The sequence below is a fragment of the Triticum dicoccoides genome, chromosome 2B, assembly GCF_002162155.2.
Source record: "Triticum dicoccoides isolate Atlit2015 ecotype Zavitan chromosome 2B, WEW_v2.0, whole genome shotgun sequence".
Taxonomy (NCBI): Eukaryota; Viridiplantae; Streptophyta; class Magnoliopsida; order Poales; family Poaceae; genus Triticum; species Triticum dicoccoides.
In genome coordinates, this window is record NC_041383.1 from 761,191,059 (window position 1) to 761,217,377 (window position 26,319).

Consider the following 26,319-nt stretch of genomic DNA (forward strand, 5'->3'; position numbering starts at 1 on the left):
CACGTTGCAGTTTCCTTTTATTCGGTCGAGCAGAAAACAAAATATACGAGAGAAACACGGCTTGATCCGAAAATCATGGTGCCATTTGAGGAATAACTACACGTCAGATTTGCTCCTCTTATCTCGGCAAGACCCGCACACAGAAAATCGTGGCCTGATAGACGTGCTACATTACTTGCATGCAATAGGAAAAACTGCTAATGAACAAGTATGTGCAGGTTCGTGGATAATAGCCGCGCCGCCCAGCGCACACGTCGCCCACCTTGCCGCCGGCGCTCCCGCATGTCACCCACCTTGCCAGAGCACCGCGCACAACATTTCGCCGCTGTACCCCATGCAAGTCGCAGCCGGTGATCGTTGGCCGGTCCGCTCGGTCCGGCCCGGGCTTCGCCGTCGTCGGTCCGGTCCCTGAAATCAGAACCGCCGTGCTGCTCGGTCCGGTCCGGTCCGAACCGTCGGCGGCCGGTCCAAACGACGGCTCAGACCGGAACCGGATCGGCCCGAACCGTGTCCACCCTGAGGCGTCGCCTAGAGGCGATCCGCATTACACGGAGCCTGACCGAAGCTAGAAATACTAGTGCTGGTGGATAGCCGTCAGTCGTCACTGACGGTGTCACATAGTATGAACCTGGCGGCTTGGCCACAACCACTTCGGTTGGCTGACCTTTCCTTCTTAGGGCATCTCCAGCCGCGCCCCCAGAAAGGCCTTCCTAGGCGTTTTTTTCGCGCCGGCGCTGAAAAAACGGCCCAGTCACGCTCACGGGAGCCCGATTTTCGCCGGCTTGGGCCGAAAACAGCGCCGACGGACCCAGCCCGAACCCGGCGCGCTGGGGGGCGCCCGGGGGCGCCAGGCGAACTGTTTTGGTGCGAAAAAGCCGCGGGCCCGCCGCGTCAGCGACACGGCTCTCTTCTCGGTCCTTCGTCGTCCTCATCGCCTCGTTCCCGCGGCGAATCAATGCCAAAGCTGCCGCGCCGGTCAGCCTGCACCATTGATGCCTCATGGACGGCGCAGTGAAGACTGGACGACGCGCGTCCCTCGCCCTCCCTCGCCCGCCACGCGTACACACGGTGGCACGCGCGCCTCGGCCTATATATGACGCGCCCCGACGCACTCGGCGACTCACACTCTCCCGCCGTCGTCGTTCCTCCCTCTCCTCTCCTCTCTTTCGCCGTCTCCAGTTCACACCCATGGCCGAGCGCTTCCCAGGCGACGGCGCGGCGGCGAACGGCTTCGGCCGCCGCCATCTTCATGAAGACGAGGCTCGCCTCCTTTAGGAGGCTGAGTACCCGGTCCCGCCGGACTTGCGGGTGCCCGGGGAGTGGAGGATCAGCGCGGGCGGCGTGCCGGTGCCCCCGGTACCCACCGGCGCGGCGCGGCGTGCGGAGATCGCACGCATCCGCTCGAACCTGCCGCGTGCGGCGAGGGAGGGGCCACGGTACGTCCCCGACAGCCCGCTCTAGGACTCTTACTTCCGCCGCCGTCACGCCCAGCAGCTCGAGGCCACCAACGGCGTCGTGCCCTCCGGCAGGCTCAACGCCGCCGGCCGGCGTCGGTGGTGGGGCATGCCCGGGCGCACGTTGGAGGCCGTCCTCGAGTACATCGAGGGCGGCAACACGCCGCGCCTCGAGTACCCCGCTCCCCCTTCCTTCTCATGCCGCCGGGGAAGCTCCTTGACCTCGAGGCGCATGGAGACCGGGGGGTCCTCCTCCTCGTCCGGCGGCTCACCCTGCCTCCGCCCCGTCAAGCCGGAGCCCCAGGGCGCGCCGGTCAGCGCGCGCACCCGCAGCTCCGGCGTCCGCATCGGCGCCAACGCCTCTCCACCCACCGGCCGCTTCGTCCTCGTCGAGCCCAAGTCGGAGCCCGGCCTCCCCGCGGAGTACGAGGAGATAGCCCGGCGCGGCTTCTCCGACGAGGACGCCATGCGGTGGGCGCGGGATGACTACCTCCGCGACGAGATGGTCCGGCAGCGCCGGGCCCTGGAGGAGATCGCCGCCCGCAAGCGTGGGCGCGAGGACGAGCACGACGTCGTGGTCCTCGACAGCGACGACGACGACCCCCCCGGACCGTCCAACCCGCCGCGCCAACCGGGGGAGGGATGCAGCAGGGACGGCGGAGGCGTAGGCGGGGGCGGCGACAACGACGACGACGATGACGACGACGACGGTGACTACACGCGGTTCTACAGCCTCCTCGGCATGTAGAACCGCGTGGGCGGGCGGCGAGGCGGGCGGCGGGGTAGCCCGCGGTAGTTTTTTTTTTTGTAAAATATGTTTAAGTTTGAACGAACTCGCCGATGTTTGCGTTAAATTTGAGTTGTTTTTGCGCCGTATTTGACTTTTTTGACTAACCGTGGGCGCCGCGACTGGGGGCATCATGCCCCCAGTGCGCGGTTTAGCGCCGGTACGCCCATAGGGGGCGATTTTTTGCCCCTCCTGGGGGGCCAACGGCTGGAGATGCCCTTACCTCGCGCCAGCAGAAAAGAAAGACTAGAATTAGTTGCTCCTTGAAATCAACGAAATTTGCTCGGATGGGTACTAGAAGGCTCTGCTGCTCTTGTTCGACAGGCAAGCCAAACTTGTTGTGGCGAGCGCGACAGCGAGTCAACAACTGAGGCGGATCTTGGCTACGAGATAGAAATGTGAGCCGGTCGATCGTCAGTTCGGCCAGTATAAAACCGGTCGATCCTCAGTTCGTCACACTCACACACCTCTCCTGTACTTCGACCAAAAGACAAAGCTCAAGTTCTGCAGAGACGACGCATGGCCTCGACAACGGCGGTGCCGGACGTGCCGCTGCGGTGATCCCGCGAGGCCCATGCCAGTGATCGGCATGGAACCGCCAAGTTCCCGTTGGTGCCGGGGACCACCGTGAAGGCCGTGCTGGAGGCCATGGAGGTCGGCTACCATCACTTTGACACGGCCACCGTGTACGCGACGGAGCGGCCCCTGGGCGAGGCCGCGGAGGCGGTGCGCCGCAGGCTTGTGGCGTCCCGGGAGGAGGTGTTCGTCACGTCCAAGCTCTGGTGCACGCAGTGCCACCCGCACCTCGTGCTCCCGTCCCTCCGGGAAAGCCTCCAGTAAGTTCGGTCGAGAGAGAGAGACTTACATGCATAGCCGGCTCGTTACTTTCTACCGATGTTGATCATCTCGATGTATGTTTCATTCTTTAGGAAGTTTCAGAAAATATATTACACTCATTCAATTGAAGGGTGGGTCTATTATGATAACACCCCTTAAGACCTTATTCTGCACACCAAAACGCTTATTCTGCTAACAGTTCGGCACTGCAAAAGAAACCCGAACCGAACCTCTTACGCAATAAAAAAGAAGAAACCACCCACGACCCACCCCCGCACTACTCCCCTAGTCAACGGTGCACCCCCACCTCCCAATCCAGCCACCTCGCAGTGCCCCGCCCTGGCAACCAACCACCCCACGCCGCCCGCCGCCGGCCACAACCCAGCGCCACCTGCTGCCCGCCCACTCCCTCGCCTCCCCACCTTCTTCTTCGCCACTGGCCGCCGTGCTGGTCGCTGTGCCCACCCCCTACTACTACCTTCTTCCCCCGCGAGCACAACCCTCGCCAGATCCGACCTTCCCTGGCCACCGGTGCCGCTCCTCCCCTTCCGAGGCTGCCGCCAGCCGCCCCATCCCAGGCCCCTGCCGCGCCGCCGCTCTACAAGTCGCCGCCGCGCCACCCCTCCCGAGGCCCCCACCAACAAGGCCTCGTGCGCCTCCCACTAGCGGTTTAGAAGAAATCTCGAAAAAAATGCTCGCTGTCATTCGTCATGGGCCGCACCATTTTCAAAACTTCTCTTAAACCGTGTGAAATCTCTAAAAGTGTTCAACATGTCGAAGTTGCGCCTAATCCATAGCTTTTCAATGGTATATTACACACCTCATTCCGATAAACGGTTAAAAAATTAGAGCGAAAACAGTACCAAAAAAATAACGCGTGCAATTTTTTCGACGAGAAGTGCACTCGTGTGAGTACTGCAGCACACTTGGTTCAAAGAATGACGTGCACTTGCATTCAGCGTGCAGTGCGGAAGTGGTGTGCAGAATAGTTATTTTGCTAATATTAGCAGAATAGACCGCACAATTTCTAAGAACGATATGCTTTTTTTGCATTTTCCACTGTGAAAGCTTCTCTCAATCCCTCCCTAGTCCTTTCTTTCCTGGCCACAGGCTTACCTGGTTGACCGCCCACATTCATTCATTGTTCGTTTTGTTGTGGAATCGAACCAAAGAGCTAGCGCAATTGGGATTTAGAGCCCCATGCGTGAAACTAAAGAGGATTTTCAGTCCTATGCTCTACCAGCCAGAACCTAGAAGGACACTTCACACCCGATTTGACACAGCTAGACTGGAAACACTGCTTGTCAAGAGCACATACCCCAGTATGGAATACTTTTTTGAGTATGTTGGTAAGGTCCAGTCATCCGCTTCTGTGCTTGCACTTCTGCGTAACTAGGGGTGCAAGTCCAGTACATCGTACTTTCATAATTGAATCAAAAGCGTCGATACATGAAAATCTCTATATACGATATTTATGACACAGAATGTTGTTCTTTCAACATGATTCCTCAACAATTTTGTCATTGTAACTGACTCTCCGTTCTCTCCGTTCCACTTTGGTTTTCGACTAATACTTACCATGATGAATTTCTCTTACTGCTTGGTTCCGCATTGGATTTTGAAACTTTTGTTTAGAAAGTGGTGTCACGACCGTGGGGATCAAATGGATGGTTCAGGAAAGTCTAGTGAAGCGGCACGGTCTAATCATATAGATGACCATAGTGGTATGGTTCCATAGAAAACTACTGGAGGCCATTACCGCCACCGAAATGGTTTCCATGCTCCGTTGGATGATTTGATGATATCGCAGTATCAAGCTAGAACGGTTTCAATTTGTAGGACGGGAAAGAAACCTCATCCTTTGGTGCAAACTAACCGATGAAGCTCAACCCTCTCTCGAACTGAGCTATTTCCGCTTTTTCGAACAAAAGGTTCGAGTAGTTCAGTGAAAAAACGGTCAAGCTTTCTTCCATCCTTCCTAGCTCCTCGAGCTTGCACCCGCTCGACGTCTTTTTCATTGTTCGTTCTGAGGTGGATTCGAACCACTCTCTCCGTTTGGATTTCGAGTCCAAAAGGCCCGGCGAAAGAGGATTTTCAGTCCTATGCCCGCTGCCAGCCAGAACGGGATTTTTCCACTTCACACCCACACAATCGGGATTTGATGAAATAGCTACGTTTTTTCTTATTTGATTCGGATACTGTCAGTCTACTGTCCATCTTTCTCTTTAGTTTTCTCCTTTCTTTCTCCTCAACCTATCTCCATTGGATGTACTTACGAAAGAATAATATCTAATCTCCCCATCGCGGTTAGGATCTCATGAACCAGGAGCGCCAACACGGTTCCTCGATCTTCCTACTGGAGGCATGGTCATGGATTTCATTCATTCATTTCATTCTTTGTTCTGTTGTGGAATCGAACCACTCAAAGGATTTAGAGTCCTTTTACCAACCAGTCAAAACCAATATTTCTCTGTTATATTCTGTTTTTTCTTTGTCAGCTAGCACAATTTTGATTTTGAGTCCAATGCGCTAACGCTTTCTTTAGTTTTCTTGCTCTTTTTCCAGGCTTTGACCATGTCTCCCGAACAATTTCAGTACATATGGCGCAAGACGATTCCACATATATATCGAGGTCGGAATGGGATCGGGTGTTTTCACGTCTCACCGTAGTGCCCGGTTTGTCTTAATCGGTGATTGATAAACAAGAAGGAAAATTGAAAAGTAGAAAATCTACATGTTTATACCGTTGAGGTCCTTAGTTTAGTCAAGTAGGCGAGGGCATTTCCATCGCGAAGGATTCAATCCAGCCATAGTTTCCCCTACGGCTACCTTGTTACGACTTCACCCAAGTCGAAGACCCCACCATGGTATGCGCCAATAAGACCACCAAAGGCCTTTGTGGCACTAGTGGTACACAGAAGTCATGGGTGATCATTGGTCCGATGCTTCGGGCGAAACCAATTCCCAGGGTGTGACGGGCGGTGTGTACAGGGCCCGGGTACATATTCACCGCGGCATGCTGATCCGCGATTACTAGCGATTTCAACTTCATTTTCCCGAGTTGCAGAGAACAATTCGAACTGAGGCAATCTTTTCGGATTCGCTCGCCTTACAGCCTTGCTTCCCATTGTCATTGCCATTGTAGCACGTGTGTGGCCCAACCCATAAGGGCCATGCGGACTTGACGTCATCCCCACCTTCCTCCAGTATCTCACTGGCAGTCCCTCGTGAGTGCTGCACGCACCTTTTTCTTTGTTTCGGAGCGGGGCGCGTACTATTACCACTACGTTCCACACCATTTTCTGGCCTTCATGCCGAGTCTTCCTTCGCCGCCAACTCGACGTTGTTGGAACCAATTTCAACCAAACCTCCATGCTCACTGGTACTTTGACGTCACTATAGGTAGGTCTCCGTGGGTCTTGGGCAAGACGACTTTGGTTCACACGTGAAAGTGCTTCGAAAGGCACCGGCTCCCAATGATGAAATTCTTGCTGAAAGCACAGCTACGTGCTAGCACTCAATCAAGTAGTAGCGCTGGCACATCACTCGGTGGCAATTTCTCCTTAGGCGCATGTCTCAGCAACACAAAACGAGGGTTTCTCTCATTATAGGACTTGAGCAAACATCTCACGACACGAGCTGACGACAGCCATGCAGCACCTATATGAAAGTCAGTACCATCCTGTTAAGGACATGTTTTGTTGTTCATATGTCAAGGGCTGGTAAGGTTTTGCGTGTTGTATCGAATTAAACCACATGCTCCACCGCTTGTGCAGGCCCCCGTCAATTCCTTTGAGTTTCGGTCTTGCAACTGTACTCCCCAGGCGGAGTGTTTCACGTGTTAGCTGGGCCCCTGATCCGCGTAGACCAAGGGCGAACACTCATCGTTTACGGCATGGACTACTGATACGTCTCCAACGTATCTATAATTTTTGATTGCTCCATGCTACTTTATCTACTGTTTTAGGCAATATTGGGCTTTATTATCCACTTTTATATTATTTTTGGGACTAACCTATTAACCGGAGGCCCAGCCCAGATTTGTTGTTTTATGCCTATTTCAGTGTTTCGAGGAAAAGGAATATCAGACGGAGTCAAAACGGAACGAAATCAACTGGAGAAGTTAATTTTGGAAGGAAACCACTCAGATGGGCTTGGAGTGCACGTCAGGGGATTCCTGGGCTGCCCACGAGGGTGGGGGGCGCCCCCCTACCTCGTGAGCAACCCGGAGGTCCACCGACGTACCCCTGCACCCATATATACCTACGTACCCTAAAACTTCCAGAACAGAAGATAGATCAGGGCCGCAAGCCTCTGTAGCCACCAAAAACCAATCGGGACCCTGTTTCGGCACCCTGCCAGAGGGGGATCCCATCACCGGAGGCCATCTTCATCATCCCGGCGCTATCCATGACGAGGAGGGAGTAGTTCACCCTCGGGGCTGAGGGTATGTACCAGTAGCTATGTGTTTGATCTCTCTCTCTCTCTCTCTCTCTCGTGTTCTCTCTCATGTTCTCTATGGCACGATCTTGATGTATCCCGAGCTTTGCTATTGTAGTTGGATCTTATGATGTTTCTCCCCCTCTACTCTCTTGTGATGAATTGAGTTTTCCCTTTTGAGTTATCTTATCGGATTGAGTCTTTTATGAGAACACTTGCTGTATGTCTTGTCATGATTATATGTGGTGACAATGGGATATCATGTGCCAGTTGATGTATGTTTTGGTGACCAACTTGCGGGTTCCACCCATGAACCTATGCATAAGGGTTGGCACATGTTCTTGACTCTCCGGTAGTAGCTTTGGGGCACTCTTTGAAGTACTTTTATGTTGGTTGGATGAATCTGAGATTGTGTGATGCATATCGTATAATCATGCCCACGGATACTTGAGGTGACAATGGAGTATCTAGGTGACATTAGGGTTTTGGTTGATTTGTGTCTTAAGGTGTTATTCTAGTATGAACTCTTTTATAGATCGATCCGAACGAATAACTTTGAGGTGGTTTCGTACCCTACCATAATCTCTACGTTTGTTCTCCGCTACTAGTGGCTATGAAGTGACTCTTTGTTGCATGTTGAGGGCTTGTCATATGTTCTATCTATGTTATTATTGTTGAGAGAACTTGCACTAGTGAAAGTATGAACCCTAGGCCTTGTTTCCTATCATTGCAATACCGTTTACAATCACTTTTACCACTTGTTACCTTGCTGTTTTTACAATTTCAGATTACAAAAACCTTTATCTACCATCTATTTTGCACTTGTATCACCATCTCTTCGCCGAACTAGTGCACCTATACAATTTACCATTGTATTGGGTGTGTTGGGGACACAAGAGACTTTTTGTTATTTGGTTGCAGGGTTGCTTGAGAGAGACCATCTTCATCCTACGCCTCCCACGGATTGATAAACCTTAGGTCATCCACTTGGGGGAAATTTGCTACTGTCCTACAAACCTGTGCACTTGCAGGCCCAACAACGTCTACAAGAAGAAGGTTGTGTAGTTGACATCAAGCTCTTTTCTGGCGCCATTGCCGGGGAGGCTAGGTAAAGGGCACTCACTCACACCCCGTCAACTAAGCTTTTTTTCTGGCGCCATTGCCGGAGAGGTTAGCGCTTGAAGGTATATCTTTAGATCTTGCAATCGAATCTTTTTGTTTCTTGTTTTAGCACTAGTTTAGTTTATAAAAGAAAACTACCAAAAAAAATGGAGTTGAGTTTGTCTCATACGCTTCACCTTTTTAATATCTTTCGTGAGTATGATGGAAAGGATAATTGTGCTCAAGTGCTAGAAGAAGAAATCTCTAAATTGTTTGGCACCAAATATTTGAATGATGAGCAAGATTGCAATGTTGTTAGTACGAATTCTTTGAATATCCATGATGCTAATGATATGCAAAGCCACAAGCTTGGGGAAGCTATGTTTGATGGAAATGATATTTTTTGTCCCCCAAGCTTTGATGAGCAAATTTACTATGATGAAAGCATGCCTCCTATCTATGATGATTATTGTGATGACACGTATGCTTTAAAGAATAATGATAACCATGAAACGTGTCATCTTGATCTTAATTTTCAATCACATGATAGTTATTTTGTTGAGTTTGCTCCCACTACTATTGACGAGAAGAATTTTGCTTATGTGGAGAGTAGAAAATTTTCTATGCTTGTAGATCATGAAAAGAATGCTTTAGGTGCTGGTTATATTGTTGAATTTATTCATGATGCTACTGAAAATTATTATGAGGGAGGAACATATACTTGTAGGAATTGCAATAATACCAAGTTTCCTCTCTATGTGCTTAAATTCTTGAAGCTATGCTTGTTGTGCCATCCTATGCTAGTTGATTATTGTTCCCATAAGTTGTTTGCTCACAAAATCCCTATGCATAGGAAGTGGGTTAGACTTAAATGTGCTAGTCATATGCTTCAAGATGCTCCTGTTATGTTTCAATTCTTATCTTTTTTGTGAGCATCATTGTCATCATCATGCCTAGCTAGAAAGGCATTAAAGAAAAGCGCTTGTTGGGAGACAACCCAATATTTATCCTTACTGTTTTTGTGTGTCCACATGATTATGCTACTGTAGTAATCATCTTTTATAGCTTTTATTTCAATAAAGTGCCAAGTAAGACCTTTAGGATAGCTTACGGTGATAGTTGTGTTGATCCTGCTGAAAATCAGAAACTTTTGCACCCAGTAAATTAGTTTTGTTAATTCACAGAAACATGATTATGATCTTATTCGTTTTGCTCTGGATTGTTACACAAATTGCTTAGGACTTCCTAATTTGGTAAAATTTTGGGGGTTCCATAAGTATACGTTTTATACAGATTACTACAGACTGTTCTGTTTTTGACAGATTCTGTTTTCTATGTGTTGTTTGCTTATTTTGATGCATCTATGGCTAGTATTAAGTGGTATGAACCATAGAGAAGTTAGAATACAGTAGATATTACACCAATATGAATCTAGAATGAGTTCATTACAGTACCTAAGTGGTGGTTTTATTTTCTTATACTAACGGAGCTTACAAGTTTTGTGTGATTGAAGTTTTCAAGTTTTGGGTAAAGATTCGATGGACTATGGAATAAGGAGTGGTAAGAGCCTAAGCTTGGGGATGCCCAAGGCACCCCAAGGTAATATTCAAGGACAACCAAGAGTCTAAGCTTGGGGATGCCCCAGATGACATCCCCTCTTTCGTCTTTGTTCATCGGTAACTTTACTTGGAGCTATATTTTTATTCACCACATGATATGTGTATTGCTTGGAGCGTCATTTTATTTTGTTAGTTTTCATTTTATGTTAGTTAGAATAATGTTTTGCATCTTTAGTTTCAATAAAAAAATTCAAGGATAGCCTTTGCCATGCTTATTTTGCTAGTATGCATGTCGCTGTTTGAAAACAGAAAGTTTACCGCTATTGCAAAAATTCCCTAGAAAATTCAGAGCATGGTATAACGTTGAATCTTTTTTGCATATTAAGCTCTGATAAATTTATTACAGTGGGAATTTTAGTTCATAATTTTTGGATTCAGGGAAGTATGTATACTCTTGCATTCTTTACAGACTGTACTGTTTTGACAGATTGCTGTTATGTTTGCGTTGTTTGCATATGTTTGCTTGTTTAATAATTCTATTTGATGATAGGAGTATTAAATATGCAGAGGCATTTAGTATTCAATGTTGAATAATAATTTTAGTGATTTGTTACAGTAGAAAATGATAAGGTTTTGCATTGGTTTATACTAACCCATCTCACGAGTTCTTGTTGAGTTTGTTGTGAATGAAGCTTTTGATAAAAAGAGAAACCATGATATGAGAGGAATTAAGGAGACACAAAAGTTCAAGCTTGGGGATGCCCAAGGCACGCCAAGATAATATTTCAAGAAGTCTCAAGCATCTAAGCTTGGGGATGCCTACCACCTTTCTTCTTCAACAACTATCGGTTAGTATCGGTTGAGCCTAAGTTCTTGCTTCTTCACATGAGTTGTGCTATCCTTGCATTGTAGTTTTCTTTAGCTTTGCTTGTTGTTTGAATAAAGTATCAAGATCTGAAATTATTACATGGGTGAGTCTTCACATAGTTGCATAATTATTCGACTACTCATTGATCTTCACTTATATCTTTCGGAGTAGTTTGTCATTTGCTCTAGTGCATCACTTATATCTTTTAGAGCATGGTGGTAGTTTTATTTTGAAGAAATAGATGAACTCTCATGCTTCACTTATGTTATTTTGAGAGTCGTTAATAGCATGGTAATTTGCTTAATATTAATATACTTGGTATTCAAGATATGTGAAACTTTCTTTTGAGTGAATTGAATACTAAGATAAGTTTGATGCTTGATAATTGTTTTGAGATATGGAGGTGATAATATCAAAGTCGTGCTAGTTGGGTGATTATGAATTTGAGAAATGCTTGTGTTGAAGTTTGCAAGTCCCGTAGCATGCACGTATGGTTAAAGTTGTGTAACAAATTTGAAACATGAAGTGTACCTGGCTTGTGCATCCTTATGAGTGGCGGTCGGGGACGAGCGCACTAGTGCAGAACCGGGCAATAGCACCGGTTCGTAAGGCCCTTTAGTGCCGGTTCCATAACCGGCACTAAAGTGTGGGCACTAAAGCCCCCCCCTTTAGTATCGGTTCAGCATGAACCGGTGCTAAAGGGCAACCACGTGGCACGAGCCAGCTCCGGGGGCCTGGAGCCCTTTAGTACCGGTTGGTAAGACCAACCGGTACTATAAGGTTTGGTTTTTTTAGTTTTATGATTTCGTTTTCATTTAATTTTGTGTTTCCATTTTAATTCTTTTTTGTTTGCTGGTATTTTACGATACTACACATTGTACACGTTATGCATATATATATATATATAGAATTTCTAGTAGAACCAATCATGCATATATATATATATATCATCAATGTCTCACAAACCACCATATTAATTAATTCACACATACACACATGTATAGCTATATACAATTTCTCCTACATATGCATGTTGCCTTCGGAGCCAGTGGCATTAGCCTAATTGGTGCCTTCGGAGCACGATGACAATTGGAAGTGGTTTTCATGGGGGCGGTAGCGGGTAACAGTATTCTCCCTTCGGATTTATGACCTGGTCGAGCAAAAATCCCGCTATTTCCTCTTGAAGTGCTTCTACGCGCTCCGTTTCTAGGAGCTTCTCCCGCACCTCTCTGAACTATTAAGAAGGAGATCAATATGCATGTGTATTAGTTGTGTGACTAGATATCGATAATGGTGTAAAAATTGTGAATAGTGTTCTGACAAGCGTACCCATTCCTGTCTTTGAGATCTGCTCCTTTCGGACGCCATCATGCGAATGTTCTTGCAAACGCAGAATGCACACAGATCAGTCCCCTGCGCCTGCTTCAGGGCCTTTACGAGAATGGAATTTGATCAGATAATAATTAATCAAGCATGATAATTAAAGAGATGGCAGCTAGCTAGCTAGCTAGTACTACTTAATTACTTACCTTGGGTCGAAACCATTTAAGCTTTTTTTCCATTCGCCTTCCGTGACGCTGATGAACCTTGCCCAAGCCCTGCCCGCCGACAAAGAAAATGAATAAAGGGGTTATTAAATAGTTCATATCATGAAATGACGAACTAAATAGGCTGAGATATATAGTTAATAATGATTGAAATTACCTGTTTTCTACCCCAAACAAGATGTTATAGTCAGTATTTTCTTTGAGTAGTGAGTCCAGTATTTCAACTGTTCCAGCGTCAACTTTAATGATACACAACATCTAGTGAAATCTGCATGCACACACGTTTGCATGTCTTAATTAAGCGGGCATATATAAGCAAAAACATGTAGCTAGCTAGTAGGCAAAAACAGAGAATTTGTAGTACAAGACAGTGTGACTCACTGGAAGTTGTAAGGAAGTAGTATATCTTCATTATATTTGAGGCGCTTCAAGAACTCTGGCATCCTGTCCTCTACGGCCTTTTCATGATGTGGATTTATTAGCCATGTGTATTCATTAACGGTGTTTGGGTCAATGAACCCAATGCCAAAGCGTCCACCTTTTCTCATTTCATACATCTTCATCCTGCATAATACCACAGAAAAGAATATAGTGAGGATAATTACAGGTAATGATTGATCAAAAGGATCACTACAGCTAGCTTGAGACTTAAATTACAGAAAGAAATCACTTACAAACAATAGCAACTGACGATAGATTTGTCGAGTGCGTCTTGATTGTATAACTGAAACAGTTCAGAATACTCAACGGACAGAGCTTTCTCATGGAAGTAATGCTCCTCCTTGACATTCACCATGAGGGACAATCGATCGGAAATCTTGGTAATGTTCATGTACCATTGATGCAATTCATACATTCTCGTTGGGAGGTTCTTGACCTTGTCTGGCTCGACCAAAGGTTGGCTCCGGACATATTTCCATTTTATTTCATCCTCTGTAAGCACAGGCATGGGCTCGATCTCGAGGAGTTGTCCAACAATGATGTTGAGAACTTCAACCTGCATTATATGGTCCTTGGTTATTACCACATTGCGCACCTCGGGAACATAAACTGTTTGCCCACAATAATATTGGGCGCGCGTACTGTCACGTGTTGTTGGCACAACAAGCGAGGGGATCGATTGCGCCGCCTGTTCTCCCAGCTGGGGAATGGTTTTCCCGCATTTTTTGACAGCTGCTTGTTGTTTGCTCGATCCCGAGCTCGCCTCCTTACGTAGACGTGCTCGATTTAACTTCCTAATGTGGCGCTCATAGTCTGTGTCAACAGGCTTGGGAGCTGGTGGTTGAGCCATACGAATGAAGTGGTCAATCGTTTCCTCAGGCACTTTCTCCCTTGGCGGCGGTGGCGGTTTCGGTGAAAAATGGTCTTCCACCTCGGCCTTCGATATGGCTGCGTTTTCCTCCTCGGACTTGTCATAAGGCCTCTGAGGAAGAGGCGTGAGGCTTGGACCATATTTATATCGCTTGCCTACGCCTGTACTTCCTGTACTACCTCGACTCGTACCGCTACGCACCATAGCTGCGGGGTGTCTCTTCTGCGATTGCTGAGGCGGCGAAGACGGCTGACGGGGCTGAGTTGGACGAGGAGGAGTGGCCTGAAGCTGTGCCGGACTTGGAGGAGGAGTGGCCTGAGGTTGTGCCGGACTTGGAGGAGGAGTGGACGTCTGACGCTGTGGCGGACTTGGAGGAGGAGGAGTGTCCTGACACTTTGCCGGACTTGGAGGAGGAGTGGCCTGACACTTTGCGGGAGTTGGTGGACTTGCAGGAGCGGGAGTCTGCTGAATCGGTGGCGGACTTCGACGAGGAGTCGGCTGACGCGGTGTCGGTGGCCTTCGAAAGATGATGTAGTCCTTTTTCCATAGGATGATACGATGTTTGGCCTCTCCGAGAAAGTGCTCGTTGTCACCTCCAGGAATGTCAAGCTGTAGCTCCGAATATGGGTCCACCACCTCATCAACCAAGACACGAGCATAGCCCGCTGGAATCGGGTTACAATGGAAGGTTGCCTCGGGGGGATTTGTAAAAGCAACGGCGTCCGCCACCTTCATGGATATGTTCTTCGTTTTGACGTGTAGCTCGCAGTTAGTGTTCTCCGTGATGTCATCCACGGTGTATCTATCCAGCATTGCGTCATCCGGGGCGAAACCCACGCTGCTTCTCGGCATGGATGGGGCGGTGCTATCCAATGCTGGATCATTCGCTAGCTGCTGCAGCTGCTGAGACCCCCTTTGCTGGGTAAGTGAGTCGATCTGCTCCTGCTGCCGCTGGAATTTGACTGCCAATTCCGCTTGACTTGCTTCTAGGCCTTGAAGGCGTTCATAGTCCCGCTTCCTCTGCTCCTCCTCCATCTTCTTCTTCTTCTCCTCCGCAATCTTCTTTCTTGCACGGGTTCTATAGTCGGTGTTCCAGTCTAAAAACCCCTCATACCACGGAATAGCGCCCTTGCCTCGTGTTCTTTCCGGGCGTTCAGGATTTCCCAGGGCACACGTAAGCTCGTCGTTCTCTCTGTTGGGCTGGAACACCCCCGATCGTGCCTCTTCTATTGCAACAAGTATCACATCGTCGGCTCCCTTCAGACTTGCCCTCGTCGAAACATTGCCTGTCTTTGGGTCCAACTCCCCCCCATGCGCATAGAACCAAGTCCTGCACCTGGGGGGCCAGCTCTTAGTAACCGGAGTGACACCTGCATCCTCCATCTCTTTCTCAAACTTATCCCACTTAGGCATTGCCACCGCATAGCCACGTGGCCCCAGCTTATGGAACTTATCCTTTTTTTTCGGCATTCTTCTTGTTTATTCTCGACTGTTCCTTAGCTAATTCTGAATCCTTGAATTTCACGAAATCGTCCCAATGAGCACGTTGGTTCTCTAGTGTTCCCTCGAATACTGGACTCTTCCTTCCTCCCTTGACGTACTTGTCCCATTCACGATTCTTGTGGTTCTTGAACGCAACCGCCATCTTCCTAAGAGCAGCGTCCTTGACTTTCTGCACATCTGCTTCTGTGAAATGATCTGGTAGGGTGAAATGTTCCATGAGAGTATCCCAAAGCAGCTCTTTTTGTCTTTTGTCGACAAAAGTAACATCTGGACGTGGAGCAGCGTCCTTTTTGTCTTTTTGTCTTTTGTCTTTTGCTGGCTCTCTCCATTCTTGAAGGGAGATCGGGAGTTGGTCCTTCACAACAACTCCGCACTGATTAACGAACTTGTCCGCAATCTTCTTAGGCGCTAATGGTTCGCCATTAGGTCTAATTGCCTCAATATTGTAGTTTACGCCCTCCTTCAACTTTTTGTTCGGGCCTCGTTTCGTCCTTTTGCCTGAAGATTTGCTCGATCCGGATGGCTGAAAGAACAAAGATCGATTCGTTAATATATCTTCAAGTCATTTAAAACATGTGATGATCACCAGATGCCTACTTATATAAATATATATACCTCGCCGGTCTTTGTTGTTTCAAGATCAACATCTTCTTCGTCATCATCATAATCATAGTTCATGACTTCATCAATTCGGTCTTCGCGATCGAATATCATATCACCCTCTCCGGTGTTGTTTAGAAATTCGGAGCCGTCATAATCTTCTTCATTCCGATCATCATCTGGCCCGTGAGGATGGCGTATCATATCGAACATGGCCTGTTCTCCCTCTCTGCCGGTATTGTCCGCCATAGCTTTTATTTAACTAATCCAAAAGAAATATAAAACAATTTAGTATTCAAATTACATCGTCTCGAATAATAGATATAATCTCAAACTAATACATCGTCTCGAATAATAGATATAATCTCGAAACATCGTCTCGAATAATAGATATAATCTCGAATACATCGTCTCGAATAATAGATATAATATCGAATACATCACTGGCTAGGTAGCTAATAAAGATCGAATACTACAGAAGAATCTAGGACACTCGCGGTTCCTGCGGCGCTGGCGGTGGACACCCAAAGAGAAGGAACCCTCACAGGATCATAGCTGAAGTGAGATCCCTGAAGAAACTGCCAGGTATTGGAGAACCTGCCGCCCTCTAACGCAACCATGTAGCGATGGACGTGCTCGTCCTCCTCCCTGACACGGCGACGTACCACCTCCGGCGGGGCCGGCTCCCTCCGCACCGAAACTGGCCCACGCGAATGCCACCAAATGAGATCAGGGTCGACGACGGGACCCGGGGCCGGGTTCCTCATCAAGCGGCGCGCCCCTCCAGGCAGCACCTCCCAGTGCCAGCCCGGCGGAGCCCAGTCCCGGACATGGGTCAGTCGGACGTCGTCGCGGACGTGTCGACGGCGAGGATGCGGGTCGGGCATCGTCGAGAACAAATAATAGCTATATGCCCGCAAAAAGTAACATTTTTTAATGATTGGATTTTGATAACTAAAATTTCTAACATTTCTATATAACTAACATTTCTATAACATTTCTAACAATGCTATATATAACTAACATTTCTATAACATTTCTAATATTTCTATAACTAAAAAACAGAAAAAAATTATAACATTTCTATATATATAACTAACATTTTTATAACTATTTCTATAACTAAAAAACAGAAAATTTTCTAACAATTCTAACTTTTTTATAACTATTTCTATAACTAAAAAACAGAAAAATTTCTAACAATTCTAACATTTCTAACTATTCTAACAATTCTAACATTTCTAACTATTCTAACAATTCTAACATTTCTAACTATTTCTGAAAAAACAGAAAAATTTCTAACAATTTCTAAAAAACAGAAAAATTTCTAACTATTTGTATAACTAAAAAACAAAAAATGTATGTGTGTGTGTGGGTGCGCTCACCGGCAAAGCGAGGGACAACGGGGGACGGCGACGGGGTCCGGGCGCGCGGCGACGGGGACGGCGACGGGCGCGGCGACGACGGGGATGACGACGACGGGGACAGGGACGGGGCGGCGACGATGGGGACGGGGACGGACGGGCCGGGGCGGCGACGACGACGGGGACGTACAGGGTGGCGCCGACGACGGGGACGGGGCGGCGGTGACGACGGGGACGGGGACGACGGGGCGGCTACGACGGGGACGGGGCGGCGACGGGGGCGGCGACGAGGGATGGAGACGTACGGGGGCGGCGGGCGACGGTGCAGAGGAGAAGAAGCCAGATGAGAAACTGAAATTTTCGTAAGTGTTGTTTATATAGGAGGGGCCTTTAGTACCGGTTTGTGCCACCAACCGGTACTAAAGGTCTGTTTTGGCCAGGCCAAGTGGCGGGAAGCGACCCCCTTTAGTACCGGGTGGTGGCACAAACTGGTACTAAAGGCCCCCCCTTTAGTACCGGTTTGTGCCATGACCCGGTACTAAAGGGGGTGCGCTGGCGCAGGTGCGGTGCGGCAAGTTTACTCCCACCTCGCTAGCCGAGGGGCGACCGCACTGGTTTATAAACCCCCATGCGGTCGCTCTCTCGAGCTCCTCTCCAAAGCAGGCCTACTGGGCCTACGTATTCTTTGCTGCCCTGTGGGCCCACTTGGCCTTTGCGGGCCTGCGTCCTGGCCCAACAACAGGTTGGGTTTCTAGTCGTATGCAGGCCGCTCTGGCCTAGTAGGCGGGCTTTATTTTTATTTTTTTTGCTTTATTTATTTTTGTGTTGTTTTTTTGTGTATTTAGAGTTTCTTTGCGAATTTTTACTTTAGGTACAAAAAATTACAAACTTTCTGTTAGTGCCCGTAGTTTTCAAATTTGAATAGTTTAAATTTTGAATTATTTGAAATTAGTGTGAATCACTAGTTTGTGAATAACTTAACTTTCAAAATCAGTAAAGGCATGAAAGAATTTGTTTGCACATAAAATTTCTTCGCGTTTCAAATGCCAAAACACATAACTACCCTAACTATTACAGAGATTCCCCTCTGGATGTGAAACACAGAAGAAAGTGATGATAGTGAAGCCGATCACATCCCAGATCTTTGGGTGTGAAACTTTTTCTTCGCGTGTGTCCCTTTGCGCCGTAACCATGGAAAATCTTCATCATTTAACGGGATGCTCGGGTCAATATTCACTGTGAATGGAGCAATTTCATCAAAATTTTCATAATCTTCTGACTTGTCTGTCTTGTCATCCACTCCCACGATGTTTCTCTTCCCAGAAAGAACTATGTGCTGCTTTGGCTCATCGTACGATGCATTCGCTTCCTTATCTTTTATTTTTCTTGGCTTGGTAGACATGTCCTTCACATAGAAAACCTATGCCACATCATTGGCTAGGACGAATGGTTCATCTGCATACGCAAGATTATTGAGATCCACTGTTGTCATTCCGTACTGCGGGTCTTCCCTTACCCCGCCTCGTGTCATATTGACCCATTTGCACCGAAACAAAGGGACCTTTAAACCGCGTCGATAGTCAAGTTCCCATATGTCCTGTATATAACCATAATATGTTTCCTTTCCCGTCTTGGTTTCTGCATCAAAGCGGACACCACTGTTTTGGTTGGTGCTCTTCTTATCTTGGGCGATCGTGTAAAATGTATTACCATTTATCTCGTACCCTTTGAAAGTCATTATATTCGAAGATGGTATCTGGGACAGCAAGTACAGGTCATCTTCAATAGAGGTGTCATGCATGGAACGTGTCTGCAACCAGCTGGCGAAACTCCTGGTTTGTTCACGTGTAATCCAGTCATCAGACCGCTCCGGGTGTTTGGAGCGTAGCAAATTCTTGTGTTCATCCATATACGGAGCCACCAAGGCGGAATTCTGCAGAACTGTGTAGTGTGCTTCAGTGAGAGAATGTCCGTCCATACATATTATTTGTTCCCCTCCTAGCGTGCCTTTTCCATCCAGTCTGCCCTTATGCCACGATTCAGGAACACCAATCGGCTTCAGGTCAGGAATAAAGTCAATACAAAACTCAATGACCTCCTCATTTTGATGGCCCTTGGAGATGCTTCCTTCTGGCCTAGCACGGTTATGAACATATTTCTTTAAGACTGCCATGAACCTCTCAAAGGGGAACATATTGTGTAGAAATACAGGACCCAAAACGTTAATCTCTTCGCATAGGTGAACTAGGACGCGCATCATGATGTTGAAGAAGGATGGTGGGAACACCAACTCGAAACTGACAAGACATTGCACCAAATAATTCTGTAACCTTGGTATGATTTCTGGATCGATTACCTTCTGAGAGATTGCATTGAGAAATGCACATAGCTTCACAATGGCTAATCGAACGTTTTCCGGTAGAAGCCCCCTCAATGCAACCGGAAGCAGTTGCGTCATAATCACGTGGAAGTCATGAGACTTTAGGTTCTGGAACTTTTTCTCTGCCATGTTTATTATTCCCTTTATATTCGACGAGAAGCCAGACGGTACCTTAATACTGAGCAGGCATTCAAAGAAGATTTCCTTCTCTTCTTTGGTAAGAGCGTAGCTTGCATGACCCTGATGTATGCCGTCTTCTCCGTGCATACGTTGCTGGTCTTCCCGTGCCTCAGGTGTATCTTTTGTCTTCCCATACACGCCCAAGAAGCCAAGCAGGGTCACGCAAAGATTCTTCGTCACGTGCATCACGTCGATTGTGGAGCGGACCTCTAGGTCTTTCCAATATGGCAGGTCCCAAAATATAGATTTCTTCTTCCACATGGGTGCGCGTCCGTCAACGTCCTTCGGAACAGGTTGTCCGCCAGGACCCTTTTCAAATATCACCGTCAAATCCTTGACCATATCATGTACATCAGGACCAGTACGGTGGCGAGGCTTCGTCCGGTGATCCGCCTCACCTTTGAAATGCTTGCCTTTCTTTCTTACGGGATGCCTGCTCGGAAGAAATCGACGATGTCCCAGGTACACATTCTTCTTACAACTATTCAAATATATCCTGTCGGTATCATCCAAACAGTGTGTGCATCCGCGGTATCCCTTGTTTGTCTGTCCTGAAAGGTTACTGAGAGCAGGCCAATCATTGATGGTCACGAACAGCAATGCCTTTAGGTCAAATTCTTCCCCCACGTGCTCATCCCACGCATGTACACCTGTTCCATTCCATAGTTGTAAGAGTTCTTCAACTAATGGCCTTAGGTACACATCAATGTCGTTGCCGGGTTGCTTAGGGCCTTGGATGAGCACTAGCATCATAATGAACTTCCGCTTCGTGCACAACCAAGGCGGAAGGTTATACAAACATAGAGTCATAGGCCAGGTGCTATGGTTGCTACTCTGCTCCCCAAAAGGATTAATGCCATCTGCGCGTAGACCAAACCATACGCTCCTTGCGTCATCTGCAAACTCCTTCCCGTACTTTCATTCGATTTTTCTCCACTGCGACCCGTCAGCGGGTACTCTCAACTTTCCATATTTCTTACGGTCTTCTCTGTGCCATCGCATCGCCTTGGCATGCGCTTTGTTTTGGAACAAACGTTTCAACCGTGGTATTATAGGAGAATACCACATCACCTTGGCAGGAATCTTCTTCCTGGGGCGCTCGCCCTCGACATCACCAGGGTCATCGCGGCTGATCTTATAGCGCAATGCACCACATACCGGGCAAGCGTTCAAATCCTCGTACTCACCGTGGTAGAGGATGCAATCATTAGGGCATGCATGTATCTTCTGCACCTCTAACCCTAGAGGGAAGATAGCCTTCTTTGCTTCGTACGTACTCTCGGGCAATTCGTTGTCCTTTGGAAGCATATCCTTTATCATTACCAGCAACTTTCCAAATCCCTTGTCAGATACACCATTCTCTGCCTTCTATTGCAGCAATTCCAGTGTGGTGCCCAGCTTTTTCTTGTCACCTACGCAATTCGGGTACAACAATATTTTGTGATCCTCTAACATGCGCTGCAACTTCTTCTTCTCCAAATCACTTGCGCAGTTTCTCTTTGCATCGGCAATGGCCCGACCTAGATCATCAACGGGCTCATCTGATGCCTCTTCTTCAGATTCTTCCTGCATTGCCGACTCAGCTTCTTCCCGCATTACCGGCTCAGCTTCTCCCCCCATTATTGTATCATCGTATTCAGGGAACCCATGGCCAGGATAGCTGTCGTCGTCCTCTTCTTCTTCATTGTCTTCCATCATAACCCCTCTTTCTCCGTGCTTGGTCCAAACATTATAGTGGGGCATGAAACCGGACTCAAACAGGTGGACGTGAATGGTTCTTGACGTAGAGTAATTGCGACCATTCTTATAGCCAGCACATGGACAAGGCATAAAACCATCCGCCCGCTTGTTTGCCTCAGCCGCAAGCAGAAAAGTATGCACGCCCTCAATGAACTGGGGAGAGCATCGGTCATTGTACATCCATTGCCGGCTCATCTTCATTACACAACACCGAATAGACCAAATTAACACAAGTTCATACATAAAGTTCATACAACACTTAAATGCAACAAACAAATAACTCTCTAGGTAAAGCATTTAAATGCAACAACAAATGCGATCAAGATCGCAACTAAGGTAACAATTGATCCAACAGCATAATGATACCAAGCCTCACTATCGATGGCATATTTTCTAATCTTTCTAATCTTCAAGCGCATTTTCTCCATCTTGATCTTGTGATCATCGACGACATCGGCAACATGCAACTCCAATTCCATCTTCTCCCCCTCAATTCTTTTCAATTTTTCTTTCAAGTACTCATTTTCTCTTTCAACTAAATTTAACCTCTCGACAATAGGGTCGGTTGGAATTTCCGGTTCACATACCTCCTAGATAAAAATATCTATGTCAACTTGATGGGCATAATTTGTCATAAACACGAAATGCAACAAATAGTTTTAAAAGAGGATATACCACATCCGAATCATAACAAGGATGAGGGCCGACGGGGACGGATATCAAAACCATGGCACTATGTATAACAAACAACGTACGGGTAAGATAATTATACGAGTAACTATATATCCAAATCACACAAACATCAATTTTTTATATATAATTTCATGAACAAGAGGCTCACCACAAGGTGGTGCCGGCGACGGGACGGTGCGGGCGATCGACGGTGGTTACGATGGAGATTTAGAAGGCACTAAGTAAAACACACCTACATATGCAAACTAAGTGTTATTTTGACCTCAAATTGCATATAAATCAAATACTACCACATATAATTCCTCCCAAATTACTAAAACCCACAATTAATCACTATATAAACCAATGCAAGAGCTAATCTAGCAATGAGAGATGAAAGGACAAAGTTGCTAACCTTGGTGATCATTTGAATGGATGGGGGCCTGCAAATCTTGACAAATTTGGGGCAAATTTTGTGATGAACTCGAGAGGAAGAAGGGAAGAACAGAGGAGAGGGAGAGGGGAAAGGGGGAAGAACAGAGTGCGGGTGGACGAAGGGTTTATATAGGACGACCTTTAGTACCGGTTCGTGCCACGAACCGGTACTAAAGGTGCTGGAAGGGCCCCACTCTGACAACATCCTGCCACCACTTTCTTTAGTACCGGTTCGTGGCACGAACCGGTGCTAAAGGTTCGCCATGAACCGGTACTAAAGAGCTCCTCACGCCTAGCCGTTGGAACCGGCACTAATGGACACATTAGTGCCGGTTCTGTTACAAACCGGGACTAATGTGTCTCATATTTGACCCTTTTTCTACTAGTGGCGATGGTCTTTTCCTACCAATCTATCCCCCTAGGAGCATGCGCGTAGTACTTGATTTTTGATGACTTCTAAATTTTTGCAATAAGTATATGAGTTCTTTTGACTAATGTTGAGTCCATGGATTATACGCACTCTCACCTTTCCGCCTTTGCTAGCCTCTTCGGTACCGTGCATTGCCCTTTCTCACCTTGAGAGTTGGTGCAAACTTCGCCGGTGCATCCCAACCCCGTGATACGATACGCTCTATCACACATAAACCTCCTTATATCTTCCTCAAAACAGCCACCATACCTACCTATCATGGCATTTCCATAGCCATTCCGAGATATATTGCCATGCAACTTCCATCATCATCATCATCATGACATACATTACTTTTGTCATATTGCCATTGCATGATCATGTAGTTGACATCGTATTTGTGGCAAAGCCACCATGCATTACTTTTCATACATGTCACTCTTGATTCATTGCACCATCCCGGTACACCGCCGGAGGCATTCATATAGAGTCATATCTTGTTCTAGTTTCGAGTTGTAATCCTTATGGTTGTAATCAATGGAAGTCTGATGATCATCATCATCATTAGAGCATTGCCCAATAAAAAAAAGAGAAAGGCCAAAGAAAAAGGAAAAAATAAAGGCCCAAAAAAAATAAAAAAAATAAAAAGGGCAATGCTACTATATCTTTTCCACACTTGTGCTTCAAAGTAGCACCTTGTTCTTCATGTAGAGAGTCTCATATATTGTGCTGCAAAGTAGCACCTTGTTCTTCATGTAGTGAGTCTCATAAGTTGTCTTTTTATACTAGTGGTAATCTTTCATTATAGAACTTGGCTTGTATACTCCTACGATGGGCTTCCTCAAATGCCCTAGGTCTTCATGAGCAAGCGAGTTGGATGCACACCCACTAGTTTTCTTTTGTTGAGCATTCATAGCTCTAGCGCATCCGTTGCATGGCAATCCCTACTCCTCATGTTGACATCAATTAATGGGCATCTCCATAGCCCGTTGATTATCCTCGTCAATGTGAGACTTTCTCCTTTTTTGTCTTCTCCACACAATCCCCATCATCATATTCTATTCCACCCATAGTGCTATATCCATGGCTCGCGCTCATGTATTGCGTGAAGGTTGAAAAAGTTTGAGATTATTTGAGTATGAAACAATTGCTTGGCTTGTCATTGGGGGTATAGAAGTTGGGAACATCTTTGTGTGACGAAAATGAAGCATAGCCTAACTATATGATTTTGTAGGGATGAACTTTCTTTTGCCATGCTATTTTGAGAAGACGTGATTGCTTTGATTAGTATGCTTAAATATTATTATTTTCCATGTCAATATGAACTTTTGTCTTGAATATTTTGGATCTGAATATTCATATCACAATTAAGAAGAATTACATTGAAATTATGCCAAGTAGCACTCCGCATCAAAAATTCTATTTTATCATTTACCTACTCGAGGACGAGCATGAATTAAGCTTGGGGATGCTTGATACGTCTCCAACGTATCTATATTTTTGATTGCTCCATGCTACTTTATCTACTGTTTTAGGCAATATTGGGCTTTATTATCCACTTTTATATTACTTTTGGGACTAACCTATTAACCGGAGGCCCAGCCCAGATTTGCTGTTTTATGCCTATTTCAGTGTTTCGAGGAAAAGGAATATCAGACGGAGTCAAAACGGAACGAAATCAACTGGAGAAGTTAATTTTGGAAGGAAACCAATCAGATGGGCTTGGAGTGCACGTCAGGGGATTCCCGGGCTGCCCACGAGGGTGGGGGGCATCCCCTGGGCGCGCCCCCTACCTCGTGAGCAACCCGGAGGTCCACCGACGTACCCCCTGCACCCATATATACCTACGTATCCTAAAACTTCCAGAACAGAAGATAGATCGGGAGTTCCACCGCCGCAAGCCTCTGTAGCCACCAAAAACCAATGGGACCCTGTTCAGGCACCCTGCCGGAGGGGGATCCCATCATCGGAGGCCATCTTCATCATCCTGGCGCTATCCATGACAAGGAGGGAGTAGTTCACCCTCGGGGCTAAGGGTATGTACCAGTAGCTATGTGTTTGGTCTCTCTCTCTCTCTCTCATGTTCTCTCTCGTGTCCTCTATGGCACGATCTTGATGTATCCCGAGCTTTGCTATTGTAGTTGGATCTTATGATGTTTCTCCCCCTCTACTCTCTTGTGATGAATTGAGTTTCCCCTTTTGAGTTATCTTATCGGATTGAGTCTTTTATGAGAACACTTGTTGTATGTCTTGCCATGATTATCTGTGGTGACAATGGGATATCATGTGCCAGTTGATGTATGTTTTGGTGACCAACTTGCGGGTTCCACCCATGAACCTATGCATTGGGGTTGGCACACGTTCTTGACTCTCCGGTAGTAGCTTTGGGGCACTCTTTGAAGTACTTTTATGTTGGTTGGATGGATCTGAGATTGTGTGATGCATATCGTATAATCATGCCCACGGATACTTTAGGTGACAATGGAGTATCTAGGTGACATTAGGGTTTTGGTTGATTTGTGTCTTAAGGTGTTATTCTAGTACGAACTCTTTTATAGATCGATCTGAATGAATAACTTTGAGGTGGTTTCGTACCCTATCATAATCTCTACGTTTGTTCTCCGCTATTAGTGGCTTTGGGGTGACTCTTTGTTGCATGTTGAGGGCTTGTCATATGTTCTATCTATGTTATTATTGTTGAGAGAACTTGCACTAGTGAAAGTATGAACCCTAGGCCTTGTTTCCTATCATTGCAATACCGTTTATGCTCACTTTTACCACTTTTTACCTTGCTGTTTTTACAATTTCAGATTACAAAAACCTTTATCTACCATCTATTTTTGTGACGCCCGGATAATTAAGCTACAGTGATCCCATGCTAATGGTGCCACGTCACCACGATTACTGCTGCTAAGCTATCGTTAGGACAAAACCGGTCCAAAATTCCAAATTCAAATTAATGATAACAATAAAAGTTTTCAAAAATTAAAACAAAAATGTTTGGATTGTACTAAATATTACAAAGGTAATTATGGTGCAACAAAGCCATTTTTATAAAATGCCTAAGTAATTTAAAACGATTTAAAACAGAAACGTAAAATAAATAAAAAAGTATATAAAAAACAAAACAA

At 46.5% G+C, this 26,319-nt stretch overlaps 1 pseudogene; it reads left to right on the top strand.

Moving 5' to 3' along the window:
• The first annotated feature begins 2,889 nt into the window (after positions 1 to 2,889).
• Positions 2,890 to 26,319, top strand: part of LOC119361345 — a 45,406-nt pseudogene continuing 21,976 nt past the window's right edge.